Raw genomic sequence first — 9240 nt, 5'->3', positions numbered from 1 at the left:
TAATATTGATGATATGGGTAGTACAAGAGTAGATTTACCACGAGATCAGAGAGGCTAAACCCTAGAAGCTAGCCTATGGTATGATTGTATGTTGTCCTACGGACTAAAACCCTCCGGTTTATATAGACACCGGAGAGGGCTAGGGTTACACAAGGTCGGTTACAAAGGAGGAGATATGCATATCCGTATTGCCTAGCTTGCCTTCCACGCCAAGTAGAGTCCCATCCGGACACGAGACGAAGTATTCAATTTAGTATCTTCATAGTCCAACAGTGCGGCCAAAGGTTATAGTCCGGCTATCCGGAGACCCCCTAATCTAGGACTCCCTCAGTAGCCCCTGAACCAGGCTTCAACGACGACGAGTCCGGCGCGCAGTATTGTCTTCGGCATTGCAAGGCAGGTTCCTCCTCCGAACACATTACGGAAGAATTTGAATACAAGGATAGTGTCCAACCCTGCAAAATAAGTTTCCACATACCAACGTAGAGAGAATAACATTTCCACAAATCTAATCTGCTGACATGTTTTGGCAGCACGACATTATGCCATGGCCCGGTAATTATTCGAACCGTTTTTCTTCAACCAGCTCAACACATAACGCGAGGCAGTTTTTTGACACGTCTTGTCAAAGCAGAGATCATGTTTCCCTAATTACGGGATTCTCATCAATACGGTCGTGGGTAACCCAACCGTATCTAGAACGCCTAGATTATAGGCAAGTCCCAAACGGCTACGGAGAGGATGCTTGATATTCACCCTCTTTATAAAGGGACAAGGCTTTTACTCTTTCCCTCCCGTGCTCAATCGAATCCTTCCCCCGCCTCGAGTTCTAACACCCAAAGCCCAGGTCAGGTGCTCCGGACTTTCAATCATATCCAGATCTAGCCTTCAAGGCCGGTGGATGCCCTCCTCCGATACAGAAGAAGATATCAAGAAGTTGAGGGAGGACAGATACCTGACCGCCGAGGTTTCGCATCGGATGCCTGCCCGAGGGCAGGTCGTCCCTTCTCCTGAACCCAACGAAGACGTCGTGTTCATCTCCCACTTCCTCCGAGGTCTAGGCCTCACTCTGGATCCCTTCGTTAGGGGGCTGATTACGGGCTAGATTTCCACGACCTAGCCCCGGACTCCTTTCTCCACATCTCATCATTTATTGTTGTATGTGAGGCTTTACTCCGCATTACCCCTCACTTCGGACTATGGCTCAAGACCTTTGACATGAAGCCGAAGATGGTCGAGGGGCAGTACGTAGTGTGCGGAGGCGCATTAATAAGCAGGATTGCCGGAGCTCCATGGCCAAAGGGTTCTATTCCAGAGTTTTCCAGATTATGGCAATGTGAGTGGTTTTATATCATAGCTCCCAGAAGTGCCAAGTGGGCGGCTGCCCCTGCTTTCCGCTCAGGCCCTCCACCACAACTGATGTCATGTATTAGCAGAGGGCTGAGCTGGGGTCCCGCCAAGGACGTGCCTGTACTGCAAAGCCGCATTCAAAATCTCTTTGAAGGAGATTTCCGTTTGATTATGGTAATGCAAGTCATGCTGGTTCGATGAATCCAGCCATGCAAACGCCGGCCTCTTCGCATGTGGGAGTTCAACCCAGAAGGACCGCGCACTATTCAGAATTTCCTCGGCCTGACGCACGAGGAGATGTATAGATCATTCTTCGGACCCCAGATAGAGTGTCCGGATACCGAGGACCCCAGATAGAGTGTCCCCAGATAGAGTGTCCGGATACCGAGGACGTGGGCCTGAGCAGCAACCGCACCGCCGACCAAGTAAGTTATCCTCTAGCCAAACACACCGTCTTTCATTTATCATGACGTTATTCTGAGAAATCGCTCTTTGACCAGGACGGAATAACAAAGGCAAAGATGATTCGGTGTTCGGCCCCCCTTCCCGAGGGTTTGGAAAATCCGGTGCTGGAAAAGATGCTCGAGCTAGCACTTTGCCCGGAGCCCTCAAAGGAATTCAAAGGGGGGAATAATGAGGGTGAATGCGAGCCTCCACCGCTACCTATTCCAATCGAGGGAACGAGCGCCTCTGTGAGGGAGGATAACCGAGGGGAGGAATCTGACATTCTCTCACCCCGGGGAAGGAAGAGGACTACCTCTGAAGATCCGGAAACCAAGGTTTCCAAGCGGGAGAAGAAATCTCCACCAGAGGGTCCTGCCTTTGAGGGTGCTCTTGCCGCACAAATTCAGCGCGGGGTTTAGCCCTCTAACGAGCTGTAGGTAATTAAAAAGTACTTTCATAGTGAAGATATATTACCTTACCTCTGAGGAAAATAACCGAAGTATTTATCTTGTAGTTTGATCTTAGCCCTTCTCAGCAGAGCTCATCTTCGGGGGATCTTCTTCCGGAGATGATGGAGAGCGAAACGCCTCCCCGGACTCCTCCACTCAAGAAGCGGACGACCTTGAAGTGTCGTCACGGAGGGCCTCTCCAGATCCGGTGAGGCCAGAAGATAATCCTATAGTCACCTGAAGTCCCCAGCGTCCGGCTCTTGAAGAGAGCAAACAGAAGAGTCCGACACCGTCTGGTATGCGGTCGGACGTACTGAGAGAGTTGTTGGAGTGAGCGGCCATCTCAGAAGAACACCGTACATTGATGGGTGCGGTGATGGAAAGGATTTCATCTGCCGAAAGCGGGTTGCATGATGCCTTTATGAGTCTACTGACGGGCTTTGAGGTATGCCTATTGAATACTTTAGTTGGTGAGGCCGTTTTAGTGTGCGGCTACCCAGGCAGCCGCATTATCTTCGGCGCGCAGGGATCACTCCATATTTCCATTTACTGTAATGATGCCATGTGGACCGGGCATCTTAAGCGTGAGGGAAGCGTAGTGCGGTATTGCATTAAAGCGAGCGAAAGCTTCACGTCCAAGTAGTGCTTGATAGCCACTTTGGAACGGAGCAATGTGGAAGGTTAAATTTTCGCTAGGGAAGTTATCGGGGAAGCCAAATATAACTTCTAGTAGCAGGGAGCCCGTGCAGTGAGCCCCTGGGCCTGGCGTTACTCCTTTAAAGGTAGTATTGTTGTGGCAAATTTTCGTTGGGTCTATCCCCATTTTGTGGATTGTGTCCTGATATATCAGGTTTAGACTGCTACCGCCGTCCATCAGGACTCGTGTGAAATGGTATCCATCAATTATTGGGTCTAATACCAAGGCAGCCCATCCTGCATGCCGGATAATTGCTGAGTAATCCTGATGGTCGAAAGTGATCGGTTGAGCCGACCAGAGGCAGGACTCCGCAGTGATAGGCCCTTGGGCATATTTCTCTGGGAGTGCCGCTTTATTTCTCCCCTTGATTACGTGTAACACGTTTACTGTTTTGACTTCTGGTGGAAATTTCTTTTGTTCCCCAGTGTCTTGCTTGAGAGGCTCATCCTCGTCTTCGCTTGGTGTATCCTCCTCCTTGTGTACGGCGTTCAGCTTGCCGGACTGCTTGAAGACCCAACATTCTCTGTGGGTATGATTAGCGGGTTTACGAGGGGTGCTATGGATCTGACGTATTTGGTCCGGCATTTTGTTCAGGCTGGACAGTTCATCTCTAGCGCCTTTAGGGGGCGGCTTTTGCTAACCTGGCCGAGAGCTTCTGAATCCAGCGTTTACTTCCGTGCTCTTCAGGCCGTCTTCTTTATTCCAGCGCTTATTATTTTTGCTGCATCATGATTTCCCGTTTTCATCTCTAACTTCGGATGTACTTGGGTCGCTGGTGCTGCATCTGGCCAGCCAGCTGTCCTCACCCGCGCAAAAGCGGGTCATGAGGCTTGTTAATGCTTCCATTGTTCTCGGCTTTTCTTGGCCGTGGTGTCTGGCAAGCCATTCGTCGCGGATGCTATGCTTAAAAGCTGCCAAGGCTTCTGTGTCCGGACAGTCAACTATTTGGTTCTTTTTAGTAAGAAACCTGTTCCAAAGCTTTCGGGATGACTCTCCGGGCTGTTGAGTTATATGACTCAAATCATCCGCATCCGGAGGTCGGACATAAGTCCCTTGAAAATTTGCCCGAAAAGCATCTTCGAGCTCTTCCCAGCTTCCAATGGAGTTTCCGGGGCGGCTTTTAAGCCAATGCCGAGCTGGCCCTTTGAGCTTGAGGGGTAAGTACTTGATGGCGTGGAGATCATCTCCTCGAGCCATATAGTCCTTAATCCAGACCCCAGGGTCTGTTGTTCCGTCGTATGCCTCTATGTTTACGGGTTTGAATCCCTCTGGGAATTCATGGTCCAGCACCTCATCGGTGAAACATAGGGGGTGTGCGACACCCCTGTATTTGGGTTTACCATGTTGTTTGGATGTTTATTGTGTTGCATCGTGTGCTAGAGCGCGCTTGCGTGGTCCATAGATGGATCTGGTTGCGCCGTCCTTTTGATGCGAGCCCTCGCGTGGATCGCGTATTGGCTTATGTGCGGCATTGTTTGCTGCTCTATGTTGGCCGTGAGGTCGTCTATCCGGCCAGGTAGCCGTTTTAATTTTTGGTTGCAGGGGATCTAAGGCCTCCTCATCAAATTTAGGTAGCAACTTCTGCTTCGGGTAGCTCTTGGTGGGGCAATTACCGACGTACTTCGTTGCTGTATTGAGTACTTTACTCCATCTGATTTTAAGTGTGTCTTGCGCAGCCTTGAGCCTTTGCTTCTGCTTTTTTAAACTCCTCGCAGTGGCAACGAGCCTTTGACGGGCATTCTGTTGCTCCGGGTGTCTGTCCGGTGTGATGTCATCTGGACTGTTATCTTTGACAGAATTGGGTTGTTCGGTTTGATTCTCTGTGTTACCGTGGTTCGGCGATGGTTCACCCTGCTCTAACGCTGGGTATGTATGATCGTTGTTTCTGCCGAGGCAGGATTTGGAGCGGCGCTTACGCCGCCGCTTTGACTGCTTCTCTAGGGGACAACCCTTCATTGCGTCCTTCTGTTCCTCGTGGTCGTTTTCTTTTGGTGTGTCCACCATGTATACGTCATGTGATGAAGTGGGCGTCCAGTGCCCTGTGGGCAGTGGTTCCTGTTCGTCTCCTGTATTGTCGTCCATACCGTCGATGTCTTCGGAGTCAAAGTCGAGCATGTCGGGTAGGTCATCGACAGTGCCTACTAAGTGGGTGGTGCGCGGGCGGTGAATTTTGACGCCATCCGCATCCCAATCCTGCCGGACATAGTTCGGCCAGGATTCTCCTGACAAGGAGAGAGACCTTAATGAGTTCAGTATGTCGCCAAGGGGCGAGTGTTGAAAAATATCCGCGGAGGTAAACTCCATGATCGGCGCCCAATTGGATTCGCTAGGAACGGGCGCGGGCGGTTCGGAGTCCATGGCTGGAGAGAGATCCGACAGTTTGTCAACACGGCTCTCATGAAGAGTAAGGTCGATGTTCGGCTCAGTCACCGATGTTGCAAGGCCTCCGTGGCAGGGTCCATCCACCCGTCCATGGACGGCGCAACTGGCTCTGAAGTGAGGGTCGGAGCGGCTGCCGGTGTGATCTCCTTAACACTGTCGGATGGTAGAGCTAAATCATACTCATCATGACCGCGTGACGCACAAGGCATAGGCTCGAATCCGTCGAAGATCAAGTCTCCGCGGATATCGGCCGTGTAGCTTAAGCTTCCAAACCTGACCTGATGGCCAGGGGCATAGCTTTCAATCTGCTCCAGATGGCCAAGCGAATTGGCCCGCAGTGCAAAGCCGCCGAATACAAAAATCTGTCTGGGAAAAAAAGTCTCACCCTGGACTGCATCGCTAACAATGATAGAAGGAGCCATCAAGCCGAACTGCGACGACACAGAGGAACTCTCAATGAAAGCACCAATGTCGGTGTCAAAACCGGCGGATCTCGGGTAGGGGTTCCCGAACTGTACATCTAGGCGGATGGTAACAGGAGGCAGGGGACACGAAGTTTTACCCTGGTTCGGGCCCTCTTGATGGAGGTAAAACCCTACGTCCTACTCAATTAATATTGATGATATGGGTAGTACAAGAGTAGATCTACCACGAGATCAGAGAGGCTAAACCCTAGAAGCTAGCCTATGGTATGATTGTATGTTGTCCTATCGACTAAAACCCTCTGGTTTATATAGACACCGGAGAGGTCTAGGGTTACACAAGGTCGGTTACAAAGGAGGAGATATGCATATCTGTATTGCCTAGCTTGCCTTCCACGCCAAGTAGAGTCCCATCCAGACACGAGACAAAGTCTTCAATTTAGTATCTTCATAGTCCAACAGTCCGGCCAAAGGTTATAGTCCGGCTGTCCGGAGACCCTCTAGTCTAGGACTCCCTCAGCCATCTTGCCTGCAAAGTTCTCCGAGTTGACATAAGCTTGATCCTCGTAAACGTTCTCAACGGGTGCCTTGATCACGTACTCATCTCCCGGCTCTACCCAAAGCAAGAACACAAGCAAAGGGAGACACAATCAACCACGGTGCAATGCGCAAGCAACATGATGCAAAACATGGCATGATATGCGGGATGTGATATGCAATGCATATGCATGCTTCGGAAAGGAAAGATTGAACCTGGCCTCAACTTGGCAAACCAAGAGTGCCGCTGGAAAGATGAGTTCATTTCGGTCGAAATCGATATAAAGATCACCGGAATCGGATGCACGGTTTGCAAATGGCAAGCAAAACAATAATGGCACAAAGCTGCGATTAACATCACAAGGCCATCTAAATGGATCAAGAACAACAAGCTACTGCACTCTAACATAACGACAAAGCACATGGTAGTGATCCACTCAAGATGCTTGACAAAAGATGAACACTAATCTACGGCTAATTCACAAAATAGCAGGTTCGAACAAGCATGGCAAAAGTGCAAAAGATATCAGGTTCACAGACTTAGTGAAAATAACAACATGGCATGATTTAACATCAGGAAGCAATGTTTAGAGCAAGATAACAACATGCTACAGGAACATATCATGGCAAAGCAAGGCATGGCATGAAGCTACTCAAAGCATATAACAAAAGTCCCTTACTGACCATAAGCCAAAAGGGATCCGAAAATACAATGGCAACCATGTGAACATAGCAAGTTTCGCTAACAGATTCAGACTTAGCAGAAAACTGGAACATGGCAAAACAGATTTAGGTAGGCATGTTTACGAGCTCGATGCACTCACCAGAAGGCATTGCATGACAAACTAAGCATACACCCAACAAGTAGACATGATAAATTAACAAGCTAACCATGGCAAGAACACTCTCATAGCATGCATGGATAAACTATAACAACCTCGGCAAAATTGCTTAACATGTAAATAATCTGCCAGGAACATTTTATAGCAAAAGTAGAGCAAGATTAAGTCATGCTAGAGCACTCCATAATTGCAAACAAAGACATGGATGAATAGAGCATAACAACATCGCAAAATCATCCTTACTGAACATGCTCAAAAGAGGCATGGATCACTCTGTAGCAACAAGAATACATGGCATAAAAATATTATCAGGGAAAAGACTTAGAAGAATTCTAAGTCCCTGAAATTAGCAACATCACGAGAGCTACTTTGCATACTTGTGCTAGTCACCACAAAGATCACAAAAATACATGGCATACACCCCTGTAAAGATGGCATGGCATACTACAAAACACATGTAGGGTTCAAGTTCATAGGAGGCACACATTAAACATGGCAAAAATGACAAATGTCCATAATCTGTTAAGAATCTGAAACTAACATTACATAGCACTCTTGCAACAACATTTAGGGCATCAAGATGAACTCACATGAACATGGTGCAATGGAATGAAATGAAGTGCACATCGAGGCGAACAATTTGATATGCTACACGTCCAAAACGGAGCCAGAGATGCAAAGTTATGATGCGATGAAGTATGCTAAAAATTACTGGGACTTGGGGAAAAAACAAGGTCAACCTCCCAGATCTAGATCTAGGGTTTCGGCGCGCTTTGCGAGGTTCGACGGAGCTGTTCGCCGGAGTTGATGAACTCGCCGGATCTTCGAGGGAAGGGGTCACCGGAGCGGGGAACGCCGGATCCGTCATCGGGGCGGCGAGGCGCTGCTCCGGGCGGCGCGAGGCGGCGCGGGCGGCGGCCTCGGTCAGGGTCGACGGCGAGCGGAGAGGAGGCGGCGGTCAGCGGCGGACGGTGGAGCCGGCGCGCGGGGCGGTGCGGCGGCCGTCGAGGAGAGAGCACGGCGGCGCAGCGAGGAGGAAGCAGGTGCGGGCGCGGTCGGCCGGCTGGGCCTCGGGGGCCTGTCCCGGCTCAGGCGGCCGGCGGGACACGTGGCGGCTTGCCAGTGGCTGCGGGGTGGCGGTGCGAAACATCCGGTGCGCGGAGGGAGCGGGGCTAGGGTTAGGGTTGGAGTGGATCCGGGATTTTAGGGGGAGATGCCTTTTTATAGGTAGAGGGAGCTAGGAGGCTCCAAATTGAGCATGGTTTTCGGCCATGCGATTGTGATCGAACGACCGAGATGATGGAGGGGGTTTAGGTGGGGTTTGGGCCATTTTGGTGAGGTGTTGGGCTGCAATACACACGAGGCCTTTTCGGTTCCTCGGTTAACCCTTGGAGTATCAGACGAAGTCCAAATGGCACGAAACATGACAGGCGGTCTACCGGTAGTAAACCAAGGCCGCTTGGCAAGTCTCGGTCCAATCCGAGAACGTTTAACACCCGCACACGAAAAGAGGTAAAAGGGGACACCGGAGGGCATAGGAGCGCCGGAATGCAAAACGGACAACGGGGAAAAAAAATGCTCGGATGCATGAGACGAACACGTATGCAAATGCGATGCACATGATAACATGATATGAGATGCATGACAAAGACAAAAGCAACACAAATACAAAAACCCAACAACGAGGAATCTCATAACTTAGTGCCAGAAAAGGCAAGAGTTGGAATACAAATATGGCATGTTACATATGGGGCGTTACAACACTCCACCACTACAAAAGGATCTCGTCCCGAGATCTAGGACTGGAAAAACTCCGGGTATTCAGACCGGAGGTGGTCCTCGCGTTCCCAGGTGGCTTCACGGTCGGAATGATGTGACCACTTCACTTTCAGGAATTTGATAGACTTGTTGCGAGTCTTGCGCTCAGTTTCTTCAAGAATAGCAACGGGATGTTCGTGATAAGACATGTCTTCTTGGAGATCAATCTCTTCGAAGTTGATGGTGCGGTCAGGAGTCTTGAAACACTTGCGGAGCTGAGACACGTGAAACACGTAGTGCACGTTTGCAAAGTTGGATGGAAGCTCAAGTTGATAGGCGAGATCGCCTCTTTTTCCAAT

The sequence above is a fragment of the Triticum aestivum genome, chromosome 3A (genome assembly GCF_018294505.1).
Source record: "Triticum aestivum cultivar Chinese Spring chromosome 3A, IWGSC CS RefSeq v2.1, whole genome shotgun sequence".
NCBI classification, from domain to species: domain Eukaryota; kingdom Viridiplantae; phylum Streptophyta; class Magnoliopsida; order Poales; family Poaceae; genus Triticum; species Triticum aestivum.
This window is presented reverse-complemented; position numbering follows the sequence as displayed.